The sequence below is a fragment of the Tamandua tetradactyla genome, chromosome 12 (assembly GCF_023851605.1).
Source record: "Tamandua tetradactyla isolate mTamTet1 chromosome 12, mTamTet1.pri, whole genome shotgun sequence".
Classification (NCBI taxonomy): Eukaryota; Metazoa; Chordata; class Mammalia; order Pilosa; family Myrmecophagidae; genus Tamandua; species Tamandua tetradactyla.
In genome coordinates this window covers 73,722,540-73,745,663 of record NC_135338.1, presented here as the reverse complement: position 1 = coordinate 73,745,663, position 23,124 = coordinate 73,722,540, and the positions used below count along the sequence as shown (strand labels likewise).

The 23,124-nt window shown below is 36.1% G+C and overlaps 1 protein-coding gene and 1 pseudogene across 1 annotated transcript in view; one reads left to right on the top strand and one right to left on the bottom strand.

The window, feature by feature from the left end:
- Positions 1-23,124, top strand: part of LOC143652371 (uncharacterized) — a 73,258-nt gene that overhangs the window by 2,940 nt on the left and 47,194 nt on the right. The window lies entirely within an intron of this gene.
- LOC143652372 (ubiquitin-conjugating enzyme E2 variant 2 pseudogene) lies at positions 12,394-12,894 on the bottom strand (annotated as a pseudogene).

Genomic DNA, 23,124 nt, shown 5'->3' with positions numbered 1-23,124 from the left:
CAGGCTGCTTCAATCTGGAACTACTCCTAAGATATTCCCTCAATCTTCACATCTTTGACAGATTTCAGGAGCAGAGATGACCCCAACCTAGGTCTCCCCAGTGTTTCCTCTGAAGTAAACCAGGCCCACCATTCCTAATGGGAACATGGCAGCCTGAATCTGCTGTCCTAGGTGCAGCCCATCAGAGGGCACTTGAGATTCACATGCCCACCTACAGTGTCATGAACTTGATAACCAGGTGACATATCTGCCAGATTCCTCCACATACAAAAACATATTCTTACTTTTGTAATGGATAATAATTTATGAGGACATATTTTGAGATTATGTCAGTTTCATGGTCTCCATTCAATTCCATCCACCAACCTTGATACTTATCGATAATGCTCACCTGAATCAGCCACCACTCAGCCAAATGCTGACTTTTTTCCATGTTCATCACTGCTCATATGTCTCTTATTTGGCTTTCTACTATACAAAGAGCTTACTGTAGTCATTATTTATTTGTTATAGCATTAAGAATTAATGTATTCTATTTTATTAAATGTTATCTGTTATCATTATATATTTTAATGCTCAAATTGTCACAGATTGGACTAGTGGTATTTCCTTCAAGCTGACTCAGTCAGACCCTAGGTGAGTCATTTGCATTTGGTCAAGGTGGTAGTGAAGGAATTAACATTAAATTATTCCTGACATCCTGCCCCAGAGTACATACAATGTTGAAGGTCCCATTTCTTTCACTAAGCCCTGTGGGCAGCCATCACAGACTATTTAATTCACCAGTAGGTGCCTAAATGCTCTCTGGTTGTGTTCGGTAGTACTTACTTGAATGCATTCTGTACATAAAGGGCTCTCTTGGATGCAGAAATCTCATCATGTCACTGATTTGCTTTAACTTTGCTTATAGGTTCCCATTGGCCTTAGAACAAGGCCATAGGACTTACAGTGGCCTTCAGATCTTGAATACTTCCTTCTGTCCCCTCTCTGGTCCAGTCCACACCAATTCAATTAGCTGTAGAACATTCTGCAGGTTTCTTGTCACAGGGATTTTGTACATGTTCCCATTAAACCAATATATTTGCCCAGCCAAGTCCTTAAGGTTTCAGCTAACATAGCTGTTCTTTCCAAGAGTTTTTTCCATTTCTACAAAGAAGTCCTTTCTGTTATGTTCAAGTTATTCTTGTTAGTTTACTTTAAATGATCTTTTCTAAACTAAACTTGCTGCATTAGGCAAATAATTAACTGTTTTATTTTCCTGTATAATTGCATTCACTGGCACAGTCCTGGTTTAAAAGGATCATTGCTATCCTCAAGAATGTTGTCAAATAGCAAGAATAGAAAGATAAAGAGTATCATAATAATATCAGTTACATAAGAATAAGTAAAATATAAAACATGATTACCTAAAAAACCTACTATTTTTAAAGATAAACGCTACATCTTTTTTTTTTCAGAGCAGTGAATTTTTTAATTTAATTTTTTTAGTTAGAAAAGTTATAGATTAGGCTATTACTATTATATAGAAACACTACTGATTTTGGCTCAATAATCTTGTATCCCACCACTTTGCTGAATTTATTAGCTCAGATAGCTTTGTGTACATTTCTCAGGATTTTCCAAATATAGGATCATGTCATTTGCAAATAATGAGAGTTTTACTTCTTTTTTCCTATTTGGATGATGTTTATATATTTTCCTGCCTAATTGCTCTAGCTAGAACTTCTAACACAATGTTGAATAACAGTGGTGACAGTGGACATCCTTGTCTTATTCTTGATCTTTGGGGGAAGGCTACCAGTCAGCACTGAGAACCATGTTGGCTGTGGGTTTTTCATAGATGCCCTTTATCATTTTGAGGAAGTTGCCATTGATTTCTACCTTTGAAGTGTTTTATCACAAAAGGATGCTAAATTTAGCTGAATATCTTTTCAGTATCAATCAAGATGATCATGTGATTATTCCCTTTTGATTTTGTTAATGTGTTGTATTACATTGATTGATTTTCTTGCATTGAACCATCCTTGCATGTCTGGAATAATCCCTACTTGGTCATAGTTTATAATTCTTTTAATGTGCCATTGTATTTGATGTGCAGGTATTTCTCTGAGAATTTTTGCATCTGCTTCTGAAAGAAAAAAAATTGCCAGCCAATAATTATTCATCTAGCAAAGCTGTCCTTAAAAATTGAGGGTGAGTTTAAAATTTTCATGAACAAACAAATGCTGAGATTGGTTAACAAGAAACCTGCCTTGCAAGAAATACTAAAGGGACTTCTGTCAGCCAATAAAAAAGCCAGGAGAGAGAGGTCTGGAGGAGCCACAATATTGAAGAGTATTAGTAAGAGAGGAGAAAAAAATAGATCTGACAAATAAAAACCAAAGGATAAGATGGTTGAATCAAGAACTGCCTGATAAAGCAACAACTTTATATATTAACAGATTAAGCTCCCCATTTAAAAGATATATATTGGCAGAATGGATTTTAAAAATGATCCATTTATATGCTGTTTACAAAAGACTCATCTTAGATTTCAAAGATACAAACAGGTTGAAAGTGAAAGGGTAGAAAAGGATATTCCAGGCAAATTGTCACCAAAAGAGAGCAGAGACAATTATACTAATATCAGACAAAATAGACTTTAAATGCAATGATATCATAAGAGACAAAGGAAGGAACTTATATATTAATCATAGGGACAATTCAGCAAGAAGAAATAACAATCATACCTATTTATGCACCCAATCAAGGAGCTCCAAATTATATAAGGCAAACATTGGCAAAACTGAAGGGAGCAATAGATGTTTCTACAATAGTAGTAGGAAACTTCAGTATACAACTCTCTTCCATAGATGGGGCTTCCAGACAGAGGATCAATAAAGAAGTAGAGAACCTAAACAATGGGATAAATGAATTAGACCTAATAGACCTAAAAGACATATATAGATCATTGTACCCCAAAACACCAGATTATATATACTTTTCAAGTGCCCTTAAAACATTCTCCAAGAAAGAGCATTTGCTGGGTTGTAAAACAGTTGTTAATAATTTTTAAAAGATTGAAATTATTCAAAGCACTTTCTCTGACCATAATGGAATGAAGCTGGAAATCAGTAACCACCAAAGAACCGGAACTTTCACAAATAAATGAAGGTTAAACAACGCACTTAAACAATCAGTGGATCAAAGAGTAAATTGCAAGAGAAATCAGTATGCATCTGGAGGTGAATGAAAATGAGAATAAAACCTAGAGGGTGCAGCAAAGATGGTGCAAAAAACGGAAATTTATAGCTCTTTCCAATACTGTAGCTCCTCCAGACTTCTCTCTCCTGTCTTTTTTTATTGGCTGACAGAAGTCTCTAGTATTTCTTACAAGAAAAGTTTCTTGTTAACCAATCTCAGCATTTGTTTGTCCAATGAAAATTTTAAACTCACCCTCAATTTTGAAGAACAGCTTTGCTAGATGAATAATTATTGGCTGGCAATTTTTCTTTCAGAAGCAGATGCATAAATTCTCAGAAAAATACTTGCACAATTATGCCAGCATTCAAAAGGAAGAAAGAGCTAAAACCAAAGATCTAATTGGACAACTGAAGAAACTAGAGGAAGAGAACAGCATACTAACCATAAAGCAAGTAGAAGGAAAGAAATAACGAAGATTAACATTGAAGTAAATGAATTGGAGTACAAAAAAAAAAAATAGAATCAATAAACCCAAAAGTTGTTTCTTTGAGAAGATCAACAAAATTGACAAAGCCTTAGACTAAGTAGACTGGCAAAGTCAGAGAGAGAGAAGATGAAAATAAACAAAGCCAGAAATGAGAGGGGGGTCATTAGACCCTGAAAAAAATTTAGAAAAAAAAACCATAAGAGGATTCTATTGACGACTGTATGCCAACAAACTAGACTGGTTAATATGAATGAGAAGAACAAATATAAATGATTTCCATTTTGATAAACAAAAACTAGCATATTTATTTCTATCCATTCAAGACATAGGCTCCATTGTTTTTGAAATATTCTCCTATTTGGTCTAAAGCACAGGAGAAATTATCTCCTTAAAATAAAGAAGTACATAGTGCTTAACATAACGCACATTTCCAAAATAAACATACAATGTCAGCTATAATAAAATTATATTAGTCTCGAATAAAGCAAAAGGTGTACAGAGTAATATTAAGTATTTTTAGGTAACATCATGTGATTCTATCATACTTCTATTTGTGTTACTTTCTTCAATCCCTTTTGAAACTTTTAAAATTTTTGCTTCAATTGCTGGAGAAGGACTACTACCTTTTCATTTCTCTGCTTTACCAACATAAACTTAGTTTTGACAGTGTATTCATTAAATGGTTTATGGTGCTACTTTGAGTTAAATGTGGTGGTGAGCCTGTTTCCTTGTCACTTGGAGGATATACTTTCAGTTCTCTATAGGGAAGTCGCAGACACTTGGGAATGTAAATAAGAAAATTCATCAGCTATACTATAAGCACTTTAATTTGATGAAAGTTTTAACTCTTTAGCAAGCATAATTTCAGTTTTCTGTTTCCAATTTGTGTCTCAAACATTTTGAGACACACAATATTTTGTTGCAATAAGGAGGTCAGGTCATTTGCAAAAATAGAAGCTTTGAGTTTCTAGGGATGGCAAACAAGTCCTATGGGCATAAAAATGAAGTTAACTTGACTCCTATTGATGCACAGTAATTTGCCCATCTCCTAGGGGTAGGTTTAGGACAAGGTATTAGGTGCTAGATTGAATATCTGGGTTGACTGCTGTGATGGGGATTTCAAATTGCAGGATATCAAGAAGAAACTCAAGAGGGTGTTCAAAGAGAAAGCAAGGAATGAGGTTTTTGGGTCTGAGTCATCCCAGGGCTTTCTACATATAATTTTATCAATTTCCCCTCTTTTGGTCATTTCATCAGTTATTAGGGCTTGGTCAAAGATATTTTTAGTCTCTCATTCACCACTGAAGGCTCTTGTGTTTCATCGCTGATTTCACACATTATCTGAAGTTTAAGATTGTTTTATCCCATTCTTGCCTTTATAGCTCTGGTTGTGTCATTTGTCAAGTTAGTAGCCATGTAGTAGCCTTTAAGAGTTGAAATTAGACAATGAATGAGGGATATTATGAATGTTATAATTAAGAGGATAATAAGTGGCCATGTCAGGACATGTCTGAGCCAAGATCTCCATGACCCTAGAAGCCAACCAAAAAAGAGAATCAGACCAATCAGATTCAGGAGGTGTGGAAGCTGATTTGGGCTGTTTCCCCTGGTATGGGCTTCTGCTGTCACTACCTCTTAGTAAACATCCTTTGGCTGTCATTTACAATACACAGTACTGGGTATCCACTAGTGTACCCACACCTCCTTGGGAAGCCAGAAGCCAGAAGTCTAATGCGAACCTCTTTTGTAGAGTCATTTTGTGAAGCTCTGATACTTCATCATCTAGAGAGCTGATCCCTGCTGAAGGTAGGAGAAATGGTTTTCCAACTCTAAAGCCTCTTGTTCTAATACCACCCATAATCTTATAGTGTACAGTCCAACACAGGAGATAACTGCCCCAGTGACAAGGAAATAGAACCTACCTTGAGTTTAGCCTTGGTTGATGGTTTTAAAAACACTCTTTTGTTAATGTCCTCAGGTTATCAGTTTTCTGGGTATCCTGTAGAGAAATCTCAAGCAAAAACAACCTGCATATGTGAATGGTGGAACTACGTATATGTAATTACAGTCCCTTACAATAATTAACAATTTCATATTGCATTAGATTGGAGTCCAGAATAGTAGGAGAAATAATGCGCCTCATGGGTCTCCCCATTATAATTTCAAAGGGGAATCAGCCAATGTTCTCTTGAGGAACTAAGTTTTTGGTCACCAAGTTTAAGGGAAGAGCGTTAGGCCAAAGTAGAGAGAGATTCAGTTAAATTAGCTAATTTGAGATGGCATTCATTCTTTTTATCTTTCCTGATGATAAAATTGCATAGAGATAGCCCTGGGGACCGCTCAGCCAGAAGATCTGTGCCATGCTTCCTCCTTGAACTCCCTCTTGCTTTTTCTTGATATCTTTTAGAATTTGTCTTTAAAAATCACTTGCCATCCCTAGATATCAGCAATGAAATACAAGAGCTTTCAGTGGTGAATGAGAGACTAAAAATATTTTTGACCAAGTCCTAATAACTGATGAAATGACCAAAAGAGGGGAAATTGATAAAATTATATGTAGAAAGCCCTGGGATGACTCAAACCCAAAATCCCTGAAGGTATTTCCATTCTTGCAAGTGATCTGGCTTCCTTGGCTATCGCAAACAATGGTTTCAAAATAAAATGGTGTGGTTGCAAACTCAACTTGGTTTTATCTTTCAACCCCAGCAATATATTGAAGTTGCTCCTCTGGGGCTGCAGGCTCTGGTGACCAACAAAGTGGGGTGCCCCATAACAGGTCCCTTTGTTTCTGCGGCCTGAATACTGAGACGTGCCTCCCCTAGGTAACCCCATTTTACATCTTAACTCCACAGTTTGCATCAAGTTCAATTGCCTTTTTTTTCAGGGCTTTGGTTTAGGCACCTTTGATTTTGGGTTTGGTTTTGGTTCTAACATCAGACCCTTCATTTGATTTCATTGCATTTCTCTCTTTAGCTCTCTAATTTTCTGGAGACTTTGAATTCAGAATCTGTGAGGCTTAATAAATGGACTTCCAACCTGAGTCACAAGATGAATGGTTTGCCAGTCCTCTTGCTCCTGAACAAGCCCCCTTTTCTTCTCATTATGCTGCCTGTGTTCAGTTCCAGACACCTGTTTGAAACTTGCACTCACCAGGAGATTCTGCTAAGGCAAGACCAGTATCTGAGTAGCTGAGCCAAAAGGCCTGGGCTAAGAGACATTTCACTGGACCACAGCATAATGCCGTCCTCCGGTGCAGCTGCTTCCATTTAATCACAAGTCTAATTAAATTATCAATGAATGCTATTTCCTCTATGTGGGAAGTTCTTTGAGCTTCTCCATCACCCAGCATAGGTTTCTGGGTTATTTTCTACATTTCATCCCTCTGATAATTTTTTAAAAATACTTCCTCAGATAGGCCTTCCACATACTGTCCCCAACCAAATATATTAATACACTATACTTTAGTCATGTAGTCACACAATTTGTAATACAATGTAATTCGATTGTAATTTAAATCTTAAATGCATAAGGACAGGAAATGCAATTTATTTTCACAGCTGCATACCCAGGTCTTAGCTCAATGATTGCATTTCATCAGTGCATAATATATTAGAAAAAAAAATTGACATCTTTCTCTGTCAATTAATTTCACCATGAACACCCTGTGCCAGGCAAACCTCTTCTAATTCTTAAAATGTACCAATACTCTTATTAATTACTCTCTTCTGTGTCAAAAATTTCATTTACAAACAAGAATCTAATATCACTCTCCCGCTTTAAATTCTTTATTGTGTTCCCACTAGCCTTAGCTGAAGTGCTTTGGATGTACCTAATCCTGAAGTCTTCTAACACTCTTCCTTTTCCAATTCCATATACCCTACTCAACTGCTATCCAACCGGCTGTCATTTCCTGGGATGCTGCAGATTCTGTGATGTCTGGAGGATGTTACACATGTTCTCTCATCCTGAAAGAAAATCTGCATGAGTATTTCTAAGACTTTTGCCTCATTTCTCTCTTCCTCCTTTTGGTCAAGAAGGCTTTCTCAGTCCCATGATGCTGGGTCCCGGCTCATGTCGGGAGTTCTGTCACATGTTGCCAGAGAGATTTACGTCCCTGGAAGTCATCTCCCACGTAGGGAGAAGGACAGTGAATTCACCTGCTGAGTTGACTTAGAGAGAGAGGCCAATTTGATCATCAAAAGAGGTTCTCTGGGGTGGGCCACGCTCAGCAGGCAGAGTTCTCACCTGCTATGCTGGAGACCCAGGTTTGATCCCTGGTGCCTGCCCATGTTAAAAAAAAAAAAGAAGGTCCTCTGGGGGTGACCCTTAGGCATAACTATAAGTAGGCTTTTCCTAGTCTTTGCAGGAATAAATTTCATAATATCAGAATATTAAATTTCAAGAATATCAGAAATTCTCCAAATGAGGAAGTTGATATTTCCTCCTTTCTCACCAGTTCCCTACTTTGTAAATACTCCTTTATTCACTGCCCAAATTACTCAAGGACATATTGGGGCATCACACTAACCTAGAGAAACCAACAAGATCTCATGCCCTATTTAAGATTCCATGTACTTATGGTGTTCAACTAAACTGACTACAAGTTAAATTAGGTAATATGTTACCCCAAATATAAATTTTGCTCCAATTAAACATCTCTCCCTTTGGTGTCAAACAAGTTGAAGTTTTAAAATATGGACAATCTCATCTTTTACCCTATGTTCTAATCTACCCCAGTCCTATCCACATCAGCTTCATTCATATTGCTAGTCGAAGTTTGATCCCTTTTTCAACTTTTTTAACAGTTCCTGTATGGGGGAAAGCTGAATTTCATAGCTCAGTGCTCTAACTCTCAGGTGTCATACAAAATTCTGAAGTTTCTGGGAATGACCAGGTTATATACAAATAGCTCAGTTTCTCAGAATTTAGAAATATCAGTTAAAACTCCTGAATATATGTGACTGCTGTGAGAGCTTACAATCTCGGACTCTTTATAATAGGCCCCAATGCTCTCAACTTCAGTTCCCTGAGTTTTTATAGTATAGGTAACCCATATGAGTAAGGCATGATAATATATGTCTTTTTGTTGCTGATATTTCATTCAACATAGAGTCCTTAAGTTTCATTCACCTCGTTGCATGCTTTACAACTTCATTCCTTCTTGCAGCCACTCAGTAGTCCATTGTAATTATGTACCAGAATGCCCCTGTCCATTCCACAGTCATTGTGTGCTTAGGCCACCTCCATCCATTGTGAATCTCCACAACTGCCATCATAAACACCAGTGTGCAAGTGTCCATTCTTGTCCCCACAGTTCCTCCAGGTATATGCTGAGCATCAGGGTTGTAGGATCATATGAGAACGCCACCCCTAGCCTCCTGTGGAACCACCTCACTGCCCACCAAGGGGCTGCACTTCTCAGTTTCTCTCCAATACTGAATAGGTATAATTCTTTCTCTGCATTTTCTCTAGCATTTGTTTCTCTCTGTTCATTTTGAAACAGTTAAATTCACACATCATACAATCCAACCTAAGTATATAGACATGCCTTCACCACCATAATTTATATGGAGACATTTCCTTTTCTTCTGCAAAGACTCCAAAATCTGCCCCATATTCCCTCTTGTCAACATCTAGTTTGGATATAACACCTTTATAACATTCAGTGGAAACATATTATAATGGTACTATTGAATATAGACCCTAGCTTGCAATGATTGTACTTTTTCCTGTACACCATCCATTTTCCACTCTTTGCAATGTTGGCATTCATTTGTTCTCTGTCATGGAGAAACTTTTTTTATTTGTACATTTAATCACCATCATTGCCCACTCTAGGCATGCTTAAGTTATACCATTTCAGTCTCTATCCTCTATCTTTCCCTCTGGCTTCATACGTGACCCTAGCCCTTCTCCCTCAATCATACTCACATTCGGTTTCATTCAGTGTACTTATATTATTGTGCTAAATCAGGTAGTATTGTGCTATCCTTTTCTGAATGTTTACAGTCTGTCCTTTTGCATAATCTACATTCCTTCAGCACCAAATGCCCAATTTCTACCCTGTTTCTATCTCCTGATAACCTGTGTTCTGAACTTCAGTTCTCAAAGTTCATTCATTAATGTTAGTTCATATTAGTGAGAGATACAGTATTTGCTTTTTTTTGTTTCTAATTTCTCTCAGCATAATGTCTTTAAGGTTCATCCACATTATTACATGCTTCATGACTATATTCTGTCTTATAACTGCATACTATTCCATCGTATGTACATGCCAAAATTTGTTTAACCACTCATACATTGATGGACATTTGGGCTATTTCCATCTCTTGGCAATTGTAGACAATGCTGCTATGAACATTGGTGTGCAAATGTCCATTAGTTCCTCTGAATATATACCTAGTAATGGGATTGCTTGATCATATGGCAATCTATACTTAGCTTCCTGAGGGACTGCCAACTGCTTTCCAGAGCAGTTGTATCATTTCCAACAACAGTAGATAAATGTGCCTCTTTCGCTACATCCTCTCCTGCACTTGTCATTTTCATTTTTTTTTATAATGTCCAGTCTAGTGGGTGTCAGGTGATATGTCATTGTGGTTTTGATTTGCAATTTCGTAATAGCCAGTGAAGTTGAGTATCTTTTCATGTGCATTTTAGCCATTTGTATTTCCTCTTCTGAGAAGTGTCTGTTCATGTCTTTTGCCCACTTTTGATTGGGTTGTCTGTCTTTTTGTTGTTGAGTTGAAGAATCTTTTTATATTTTCTGGATACTAAACTCTTACCTGATATGTGGTTTTCAAATATTGTCTCCCATTGTGTAGCTGCGTTTTTACTTTCTGGACAAAGTTCTTTGATGCACAAAAGTGTTTAATTTTGAGGAGATTCCTTTTTATCTATTTCTTTTTTCAATGCTTCTGCTTTGGGCATTAGTTCTAGGAAATTGCCTCCTATTCCAAGGGTTATAAGATATTTCCTTAAATTTTCTTCTAAAAGTTTTATGTTCTTAGCTCTAATGTCTAGGTCTTTGATTCATTTTGAGTTCATTTTTATATAGGGAATGAGATACGGCTCCTCTTTCATTCTTTTACATATGGATATCCAGTTCTCCAAACACTATTTATTGAAGAGTCTGCTCTGTCCTAAGTGGGTTGGTTTGACCGCCTTATCAAAGAGCAATTGTCCATAGTTGAGACAGTCTGTTTCTGAACACTCATTTTGATTCCATTGGTCCGTATAACTATCTTTAAGCCAGTACCATGTTGTTTTGACCACTGTGGCTTTGTAATGTGCTTTAAAGTCTGGTAGTGTGAGACCTCTCACTTCATTTTTCTTTCTCAAGATATTTTTACCTATTTGGGTTCTACCCTTCCAAATAAATTTGGTTATTGGTTTTTCTATTTCTGCAAAGTATGTTGTTAGGATTTTAATTGGTATTGCATTGAATCTATAAATCAATTTGGATAGAATTGACATCTCTATTTAGTCTTCTGGTCCATGAACATGGTATGCCTTTTGATTTATTTAGGTCTTTCATGATTTCTTTTAGCAATTCCTTGTAGTTTTCTGTGTATAGTGTATTGTATCCTCAGTTAAATTTATCCCTAAATATTTCATTCTTTTGGTTGCTATTATAAATGAAGTTTTTTCCTTGATTTCCTCCTCAGAATGCTCATTGCTAGTGTATAAAAGCACTACGGATTTGGGGGCATTGATCTTGTACTCTGCCACTTTGCTGTACTCATTTATTAACTCTTGTAGCCTTGCTGTATATTTTTCAGGATTTTCGACATATAGTATCATGTCTTCTGCAAAGAGTGAAAATTTTACTTCTTCCTTTCCAATTTGGATGTATTATATTTGTTTTTCTTGTCTAATTGCTCTCTATAGAACTCCCAGCACAATGTTGAATAATACTGGTGACACTGGGCAACTGTGTCTTGTTCCTTATCTTAGAGGGAACACTTTCAGTCTTTCCCTAGTGAGAATGATATTAGCTGTGTGTAATTTCATGTATTCCCTTTATCATGTTGAGGAGGTTCCCTTCTATTCCTGTCTTTTGAAGTGTTTTCAGCAAGAAAAGATGTTGAATTTTGTCAAATGCCTTTTTTTGCATCAATTGAGATGATCATGTGGTTTTCTGCTTTGATTTGTTGATTTCTTACTTGAACCAGCCTTGCATACCTGGAATAAATCCCATTTGCTTATGACGTATAATTCTCTTAATGTGCTGCTGGATTCTCTTTGCAATTATTTTGTTGAGCATTTTTACGTCTATGTTCATTAAAGAGATTAGTTTATATTTTTCTTGGAGTATCTTTGGCTTTGGTATTAGGGTGATGTTAGCTTCATAGAATGAGTTATGTAGTTTTCCCTCCTCTTCAGTTTTTTTGAAGAGTTTGAATAGGATTGATACTAATTTGCAACAATATTCATTGTACGTGCTACTTTAAGTAGCAGCTTTCACTAAGGTAGTGGATAAAGCATGACATGTTTTTTCCTTCTTGAAATTAGTTTTCAGACACATATCCTTACACAGCAATCTGACACTTCTTGCCATGCTTTCATCTTGTAAATCTGAATTCTACTTTGAGTACTTCAGTTTTATACTTAAATGATGTGCCTTAATAAGAGCAAAAAAAGAATTCTGCTGCAGTTTTCTTCCTGTTACCTGAAAGCATAGTGAGTGTACATATATTAGATACACTCTTACAAATGTCCAAGTGATGCTTACCAGCTGGAATTGTTTTACTTAATGTGTGGGTATTCTGCATTGTGCTACTTAATCAAGACATTAATGTGAATAGAAAGTTGTTGATTTAAGACAAGTTTGAGATCCACTAAAATTAAGTGCTGTATATTTGTCCTTATGGTGGCTGTGGAAGCTTCATATTTTCTTTGGACATCATTAGACATCTTAGCTCTTGAAGTACAACTTTAATGCTATGTGAATTTTGCCATTTTGCTAACACTGGTATGCTCCATGCATCCACCATTCCACTGGAATTATTTATTCCATTCTTTTTAATTTTTGTTACAAGTCTAACTGATGAAGGAACTTCTGGATATTTAGGTCCATATTCTACTTTCAGGCTATATATTATGTTTTCATAATTTGTCTTTGGTAGCCTAATAATTTTGCCTTTCCACCTTGTAAGTATCATATCTTCATCATCTTCCAGGCCCCAGCTAACAGTATCATAGCCTACTCCTTTTTTGTCCATCTTCAAGTTCTTACAACAAACAAAAGTTAGAATGAACTTTAATTCATATGTTGACCACCATCTTCTGCCGCCCTTCCCTTCCATTTTTGAAGGACAGTTTTGCTAGGTATAGAATTCTTGATTGTCAATTTTTCTCTTTCAGAATCTTAAATATATTATACCACTGCCTCCTCGCCTCCATGGTTTCTGCTGAGAAAGCTACACATAGTCTTATTGAGCTTCCTTTGTATGTGATGGATTGCTTTTCTCTTGCTGCTTTCAAAATTTTCTCTTTGTCCTTGACATTTGACAATCTGATTAATAAGCATCTTGAACTACGTCTATTTGAATTTATTCTGTTTGGGGTATGCTGCACTTCTTGGATCTGCGATTTTATTTCTTTTATAAGACTTGGGAAATTTTCAGTGATTATTTCCTCCATTAGTTTCTCTCCTCCTTTTCCCTTCTCTTCTCATTCTGGGACACCCACAGCATGTATATTTATGCATTTCATGTTGTCATTCAGTTCCCTGAGACCCTGCTCATATTTTTCTATTCTTTTCTCTATATTTTCTTTTGTGTGTCAGATTTCAGATGTCCAGTCCTCTAGTTCACTAATCCTTTCTTCTGCCTCTTCAAATTATTGTTATAGGTTTCCATTTTTTCCGTCTCTTCTATTATGCCTTTCATTTTCATAAGTTCTGTGATTTGTTTTTTCAAACTTTTGAGTTCTTCTTTTTGTTTGCTCAATGTCTTCTTTATATCCTCCCTTAACTCATTGATTTGATTTTAATTGAGATTTTCCATGTCTTTGAACATCCTGAATTAGTTGTTTCAACACCTGTATCTCATTTGAAGTGTTAGTTTGTTCCTTAGACTGAGCCATATCTTTGATTTTCCGAGTATGACTTGTTTTTTGTTTTTTGTTTTGTTTTTGTTTTTTTTTTTGCTGGCATCTAGGTATTTGAGTTCCTTAATTAGTTTATTCTGGAGATTGTTTTTATTCTTTTACCTAGGGTTTTCTTGCTGGATGGCTTTGTTCTTCGGCATTCAGTTCAACTTATTCTAGACCTCTAGCGTTAGTTCTGTTTAACTGATCAGAATCTTTCTTGTTTTTCTGTTTCTTCCTCTGCCTATATGGAGCCTCTTTTTTTGAGGAGGAGGAGGATCTCCTCAGATATTATAGATCCCACTCAGATTTTCAGATTTTCCTGGACCAGACAGGCCCATGTCTCAGGAGGAAAGAATTGCCATCATCAGTTTTTCCTAATGGTGAGACCTGGCAGGTTGTCAGGCTTGCCTGTGAAGCCTCTAGACTCTGCTTTTCCTATCCAGCCCAGCATGTGATCCTTGTCTGTCCTTGGCTTCCCACCAGCTTAAAGTGATGTGGTGTCTTTAATTTCAGAAGACTCTTCTTTTTCAATCTCATTTAGTAATGTTTTGTAGTACTAAACATTTTTTTTGTGTGTGTACAAGTTCCTTATATCCTTAGTAAATTCTTTCCTAGATATTCTGTTCTTTTATTTGCCATTGTAAACAAATTTGTTTCTTGATTTCTTCCTCAACTTGCTCATTACAAGGGTTTAGAAACCTAGATATTTGCATGTTGCTCTTGTTCTCACCAATTTCCTGAATTCATTTATACAGGTCTAGTAACTCTATTGTAGACTTTTGGTAACATTCTAAGTATTGGATTATGTGGTCTACAAATAGTGAAAGTTTTATTTCTTCATTTCCAATTCAGATGACTTTTCTTTCTTTTTCTTGCCTAAGTTCTCTGTGTAGAACTTCTAAGACAATATTGAATGACAGTGGTGAAAGTAGGCATTCTTACCTTCTTCAAGATCTTAGGGCAAACTTAGTTTCACAACTGAGTATGTAGTTAGCTGTGGGTTTTTCCTATACCTCTTAAAACGTTGAGGAAGTTTCCTTCTATTCCTATTTTGTTAAGTATTTTTAAATGAAGAATGATGCTGAAGTATGTCAAATACCTTTTGTATGTCAATTGAGAAAATCATGTACTTTTTTGCCTTTGTTTTGTTAATGTGGTTTATTACATTAATTGATTTTCATGTTGAAATACCCTTGCATATACCTTGGATAAAACCCCCTTGATCATGATGTATAATTCAGCCAATGTTCTGTTGGATTCGGTTTGCAAGCATTTAGCTAAGAATTTTTTGTGTACGTGTTCATAAGAAAAATTGGCCTGCAATTTTCTTTTCCATATTATCTTTATCTGGCTTTGAGATTAGAGTGATATTGACCTCATAAAGTGTACTCTCCCCTTCAATTTTTTTGGAAGAGTTTGAGCAATATTAGTATTAATTCTAATTGGAATGATTGGTAGAATTCACCTGTGAAGCCATCTGTTCTTGGGATTTTCTTTGTTGGTATGATTTTGATGACTGTACTTTAATTGTAATTTGTCTGTTAAAATCTTCTATTTCTTCTAGTATAAGTGTAAGATTTTCATGTGTTTCTATTGATTTATCCATTTCATCTAGGTTGTCTAATTTGTTGGCATATAGCTGTTCACTGTATCCTCTATGATCCTTTTTTATTTCTATGGTGTCAGTAGTAATGTCCCCCCTCTCATTTCTGATTGTGTTTCTTTGCAAATTCTCTCTTCTTTTCTTTGCCAGTTGTCATAGTCAGGTTCATGTGTCCACTTGGCCAAGTGGTAGTACTTGTTTGTCTGGATGGGCAAGTGCTGGCTTGTCTGTTGCTGTGAGGATGTTTCATAGAATTAAATCATGATCACGTTGGCTTCATCCACAGCTGATTCCATTTGTAATCAGCCAAGGGGAGTGTCTTCTGCCATGAGTGATGCTTAATGTAATCACTGGAAGCCTTTTAAGGAGGATTCAGAAGAGACAGTCTTCTTCCTGCTTCAGCCAGTGAGCCTCTCCTGTGGAGTTTGTCCAGACCCTCCATCAGAATCGTCAGCTTCACAGCCTGGCCTACAGATTTTGGACTCTATGTTCCCACAGTTACATGAGACACTTTTATAAATTTTATGTTTATGAATATTTCCTGTTGATTCTGTTTCTCTAGAGAACCTTAACTAATATACCAGTATAACTAAGGGTTTTTCAATTTTATTGATATTGTTAAAGATTGAAGTTTTGGTTTTGTTAATTTTCTCAATTGTTTTCTTATTCCCAATTTCATTTATTTTTGTTCTATCTTTATTTCTTTCCTTTTGCCTGCTTTGGAGTTAGTTTTGCTGTTCTTATTCTAGTTCCTGGTGGTGTGCAATTAGATCTTTGGTTTTTGCTCTTTCTTCTTTTTTTAATGAAAGCACTTAATGTAAAAGGGTTGTAAATCTCTCTCAGCAGTGCCTTTCCTACAGTCCATAAATGTTGATATGTTGTGCCCTTGTTTTCATTCCTGTCAAGATATTTACTGGTTTCCCTTGCAGTTTCTTCTTTTGACTACTGATTGTTTCAGGAAGTATCATTTAATGCCCATATAGTTCTTAGATTTTCCAGATCTTTGCCTGTTTTTGAGTTCCATCTTTGTTCCATTATGGTCAGAGAAGATGTTTTGCATAATTTCAATCTTTCTACATTTATTGAGACTTTTTTTGTGTGACATGTGTTCTATCCTAGAGAATGATCCATGTGTACTTGAGAAGAATTCATATGCTTCTGCTTTGGTGTGCAGTGTTCTGTATGTATCTGTTAGGTTTAGATCATTTATCATTTTATTCAAGTTCTCTGTTCTCCTCTCTGTCTTCTGCCTGGATGTTCTTTGTATTCATTATAGCGGTAGATTGAAGTCTCCAATTATAATTGTAGAGGTCTGTTTCTTCCTTCACTTTTGCCAGTGTTTGCATCATGGATTTTAGGGCACTGTGGTTAGGTGCATAAATATTTATGATTATTTCTTCTTGGTAGATTTCCCATTTTATTGATATATAGTATTCTTCTTTGTCTCTTATAACACCTTATGATTTAAAGTCCATTTTGTACAATGCCAGTATAACTACCCAGCTCTCTTATGATTACTATTTGCATGATTATCTTTTTACATCTTTTCACCTTTACTTTTCATTTTCCTCTTGGTCTATAGTGAGTCTCTTGTAAACAACATATAGTTGCATCATGCTTTTTCATACATTCTGCCATCCTGTGTCTTTTTTTTGGGGGGGGGTGCACAGTCCAGGATCGAACCCTCATTTTTCGCATGAAAGACAAGCATTCTATCAATGAACCACCCATGTACCCCTGCCATCCTGTGTCTTTTGAGTGATGAATTTAATCCATTAACAAAGTGTTATTACATAAAGGCAGTACTTAGTTCAGTCATTTTGTTCTTTAGTTTTTTATATGACCCCCCCTTCGTTTCTTGCAACCTCCTTTTCTGTGTAGTTGATCTTTTGTGATGTATCTGATTGCTCTGCTTCTCATATCTGTTTATGTATTTCCAAAATACTTTCTTTGTGGCTACCTGGGTTTTTTAATAACCTATAAATTTGAAAATATACCAACATAGTTTCACTAGTTTTCTACTCCCATATCCCTCTGTTCCCCCCCCCTTCTGTATTACCTCATCATCTATTTTTTTCTGTCCATAATCAGGAAATATTTTTACTTCAATAACATTCTAACTCCTTTAGGAATGAAGAATAGATTTTTGTATTGAGAATACACTTCTGTTGGGTTTTCTATGTTCTCTTTCAGTTACCTGTACTGATGGTCTTCACCACTTCATGGTGCTCCAGTCCACTCTCTCCTGTCTTTTCCTTTCTACTGAAGAACTCCATTTATTAATTCTTGTAGGACAGATCAGTTGCTAAAAAAAATTCTCTCAGTTTCGTCTTTATCTGTGAATTTTTTAAGCTCTCCTCACTTTTGAAGGATAGATAAAGAATGTTTGGCTGGCATTTTTTTTTTCTTTCAGTACCTTAAATATATCATATCCCTTGTCACCTCCATGGTTTCTCATGAAAAATCAGCATGTAGTCATATTGAGGATACTTTGTACATGATGACTTATTTGTCTCTTATTTTCAGAATCTCTTCATCTTTAACATTTGACATTCTGGTTGATTAATATATGTATTAGAGTAGGTCTGTTAAGGTTTATTATGTTTCAAGTACTAAATGCATCTTGGACATATACGCTTATGTTTTTTATAAGAGTGGTGAAATTTTTGGCTATTATTTCCTCAAGCATTTTTATGCCCTTTTCCCTTCTCCTTCTGGGACACCTATGTTATGCATGTTTGTGCACTTCATGCTATGACTTAATTCCATGACAACTTCTCATTTGTTTTTGTCCTTTTCTCTGTTTTCTGTCTCTATTATTTCAGTTGTCCTGTTTTCTCATTCATTGATTCTTTCTTCTGCCTGTTCAAATATACTGTTATATACCCCTAGTGTATCTTTAATTTCCATTATTTTGCCTTTCATCCCTATAATTTCCGTTATGTTTCTCTTTAAACATTCTGATTCTTCTTTTTGCTCGCACTTTGCCTTTGTAATGTCTTTTGGTTGTATATACACCTTTAGCTTATGTATTTTCACATTTTCCTTCATTTCTTTGAATTGGTGTAAGAGATTCATTTGAAGTTCTTCATTTAGTTTTTCCAAAGTCTGTGTCTCCTCTTCAGTTTCTGTTCATTCCCTTCACTATCTTATTATTTTGATACATAAACTCTGAATGTCAGTTTCTCCCTCTTGCCTAGGGTTTTATTGATGATTGGCTTTGAGTTAAAGCTTTTATTTGATGTTTGTTCAAATTTTTCTTGGAAATTTATAATAGTCTATATTTAACTTTTCAGCTTTTCTCAGCTCTTCTGCACTCAGTCTTGTCCTGGATATGCAGTACAATTATTAAGATTGCCCTTTTGTGTGCAGGTTTTTCACCTTCAAGAGAAAGGTGAAAAACCTTCCTTTCCTCTGTTGCTTCTCTGGGAATAGTGACCTGTTTTGTTTGTCTTTTAGTAGAATTTTCTTCCCAGCTGTCATGATTTGTTTAAATAATCTCCCTCACTTTTGAAGTTACATTTTCATTACACTTCATTTCTGTCACTCATCTTATAGTGATGAGTCTTATAGCAGTTCAGTTTTACCTTTTTATTTTCATTGAGGCTTTTCTGCCTCTGGTTCTTCCTCATTAGGGTATCTCACCCCAGGAAGCCAGATTGTGTCCATCCTCAAAGCCCCTTTTGTGTTTCAGTGGTTCAGCAAGCAGAGACAGGAATGAGTGTGTGCACCTCTTGCCAATAGTTTTTCTACTTTTTCTTTTTTCCTTTGATCTGTGGTGCTCTTAGCCACTTGTCTTCCTTTTTGGGTCTTTGTGGACTTAGGTCTCTGTACCTGGATATGAGTGGGGTTCTAATGCATTGCTCTGAGTGGTTCTGTGGTCTGCATTTGTGGCAGGAGGGACCCAGGCTGTGCTGCCTCTGTGTGACTACCACTACATGGGACTGGGTGAGGCTGAGGGTTCCAGGCTGAAAGGGCTGGGATGCAAATCTCCTATCTGATGTTTGTGTAGTTGTTCCCTTTTCTTAGTTTCAGTGTTTGTGGAGTCTTTCTCCAGTCTGTTTCATATTCCAGAGTTCCAAGCAAGTATTTTTCCTTTTATTTGTTGATCCTTAGCGGAGACTTTTCCTGGTGATGTCTTACATTGCCAGGTTAATTACATCACTCCTAGAACTGTGGAAATTTGATCCAGTCCAGTAGTATGGACTCAAAGTTATTTAAACAATATTATTAGAAGTCTTTTCTTCAGAATAGCTAGCATAGTTCTTTCCATGTATCTTTGAGACAGTCCTTTTTATGTTAAAGGCAAGGACTAAATGGAGGTATCTTTAGGAAGGTTTCAGAGTAAAACCTTTTTTTGCCTGTTGATAGAAGGTTAATGTGGCCATCATTAACTTATTACTGTTTTACAAAAGTGGAAGATCTGGTAGAGGTCATTATAAAACAGTGCAACTGAAGAAGAGATTCAGTTGTTTTCATGGATTGTGTGAATTATTGAAGAGTTTTTAAAAGAATTACTGAAATTATGAATGGCAATATTATAGTATTATTCGCTGTTACTACACAAAGTAGTGCCAAGGCCACAGGACAATGAGGACATTGACAAATTATTAGGAACCTTATATAATTTCTGAAATATTGTTATTTATAACATTTACACATATACATTTTACCTAGGAAAAGTTAAGCATCCCTTTTAATTGTTTTACTTTTAATGAAATTTATTGAGATATATTCACACACCATATAATTTATCCAAAGAATACAGTCAGTGTCTCACACTATCATCATATAGCTGTGCATTTATCACCACAATCCATTTTAGAAAATTCTCTTCCTCCAAATAAAGAAATAAAAAATAAAAAAATCCATACCCTTCTCCTAACAATTATATATATATATATTTTTTTTGTCCATATTTTATTACTCATCTACCCATACACCAGGCAAAGGGAGTGTCAGTCACAAGGCATTCATAATCATATGGCCATGTGACAAAAGTTATACGTTTATACAATCATTATCAAAGATCAAGAACTATTACTGGGTTGTAGTTCAACAATTTCAGGTATTTCCTTCCAGCGACTCTAATATACTAGAAACTAATAAGGAATATCTATATAATTAGAAATATCTATATGATTAGAGAGAGAGGACACATCTGAGTCAGTAGTCAGAATCATTTGTTAAATACTAATTTCTCAGCTAACACCTCATCCTCATTTGATCATTCTCCCAAACTTTAGGGATATTTGGGCAATGACACTTTCCATTCTTCATGCTGAAAAGAGGTCTTGATCTTGTGGGGTAGAGAAATAAAACTGGTTGATGTTCTTGGAGAGACTGGTATGTCTGGTTTTGAGCACTTGTCTGGGATAGGAGCAATCTGGATGCCTTAAGTTTCTGAGAAAAATAACCTTATTAAGAAAGACTTTATACAGTTTTAAATAGAGCCCAAGGTATTGTATAGGGTTTTCAGAAATACTGTTATTTGGGGCTTGGTACACCATGACAATTTACAATATCTGGCTGAAGCTTGCATAAGAGTAAACTTAAGAATGAACTCTTGACTCTATTTGAAATCTCTTAGCCACTGAAACTTTATTTTGTTTAATTTCTTTTCCCCCTTTTAGTCAAGGGATTATTTTTTCTCAGTACCATGATGCCAAGACCAAGCACATCTCTGGGAATCATGTCCAGTGTTGCAAGGGAGACTTACACACTGGGCATCGTGTCCCATGGCGGGGGAAGGCAGTGAGTTTATTTGCAGAGTTGGATCAGAGAGAGAGGCCACAGCTGAGAATATAAGAAGTTCTCTGTGGGTGACTCTTAGACATAATTACAAGTACTCTTAGCTTTACATTGCAGAAATAAGTTTCATAAGGGAAGCTTCAAGATTGAGGGCTTTAAGCACCCATTTTAATTTTCTAGCAGTTTCCACATAACAACAAATAAACCATAATTATTTCTAACACCTCTCTTTTCAAGGGGAAAAGCAAATTATCTGTGATTTTCCTGGTTTCCTTTGGAAAATTCCAAAGGTAGTTGGAGATCAAGAAGACATTATTTGTAATTTGATTTGGGGGAGGCAAAAGGTCAAAAGTTTTCAGTTTTAAATAATTGATTAAATAGACCATCAGTCTCTGTGAAATAATACTTGACTTTTTAATTAACCAAACATGTAATAAAAGATTTTAAAATAAATGTAGGAGTTAACATGGTTGTAAAATCCTTAGTTTTTCTAAAGGTAGAAAGACTTAGTTCTCTTAAACAATTAAGGACATAATAAAGTCAACATAACATATGAATTATTTTGATAAGATGCAGAATCTTTGCCTTTTGGGCTAATTACTCAGAAGGTAATAAATTTTTACATATTCTTAAAAATAGGCCAGTAATGCAAGAAAATTTGTCTTTTTCACAGACCAAAAATCAAATTCTAGTTTTGCACCTATACAATATTTGATGCTAACAGCTTTTTTTGCAATGGCTTATGAATAAACACATTAACTCTTACCCAGCTTTGACCACAAATCTTTTATACAAATCATTTGTCATTTTTCATATTTGTTTTTTTACCTTTTAGCTTTTTATTAGTAGTTTTCTCTGACGAATCAAAATAGTTTGCAAATTACTTATGAGACTTCAAGACTGTATATCATTTATATTTACAATGATATATGATATAATGTAAAACAAACCAGAGAGACTGATTTCTATGACTCAGTGTTACTCATTATGTCAGTCTAAAGCAGTGGCCTGTGGATAGAGACTGTTTTCCAAAGAGAAAAGAGGTGGTTAGAACTACGCAACTAAATTGTGGCCTGTATTCTCCCCATTCAATGTACTGGGAAGGGGCCAATGACTTCTTAAACAGACAACTGTTTCTTAGGGCAAGGGATTTTAAAACCCTGGGTAGAAGAAGGCTGTAGTCCAGAGAAAGCCAAAAAAACAGCTGAGTCAGGAAAGTATGGTGACTGCCTGGCAGAAGAAGCAAACTCTGGGGCCCATGCAGAAAAGGGCATTCTTTATACCTCAGAGACACTGCAGAACCAGAACACTAAAAGATTTTGTAAAAAAGGGGAAAACATAAGCAAAGCCTGGAAGAACCTTTCAATTGTACTAAAACACTGGGGAAGCAGGAGAACAAGTAGTCTAGCCCCAAAGCATCACTGAGTCTGGCCCTTTAATTCCTTCTCCCTGACTCTTCTTGGCAGCCAGGCCAAGTATGGGCTAAGGAAATACAGACCCCAAGATGACCAAGGCAGTACTTGACAGGCTGAATGGGAAAGGCCACTTCTCAAAGTATAAATATATTTAATGTGGAGAAGCAGCCAATACTGTCTGCACCACATGCAAAGTCTTCCCCGCCCTTTCTCCCCAGATAAAGGTCTAGAGACTCCATACCTGACATTCCTCCCCCAAAGAAAATCCAGAAGTGTGCCCTTCCTCTTTCCCAACATTGTACTCTGCAGGGCCTCCGGGAGGTCGTGGTGTTTCCATGGCATAGCCTAGGCAGTGCCTGGTCTCAGTTGGCTCCTTTCTAAGCCATGAGGTCTTCCAAAGCATTGTCCTGATCATTGTTATGTAATACCAAAATTTCCATTCAAACCCATTTACTTAAATTTGCACTATTTTCTGCTGAACACTGGTGCATTTCCAGAACATCTTTCACTAAAAGCAGGTCAGAGCCCTTCTCACAGAGTGGTCCATGAGAAAAGAGTTTATTGAGAATCTGCTCAATATTCTCCCCTTC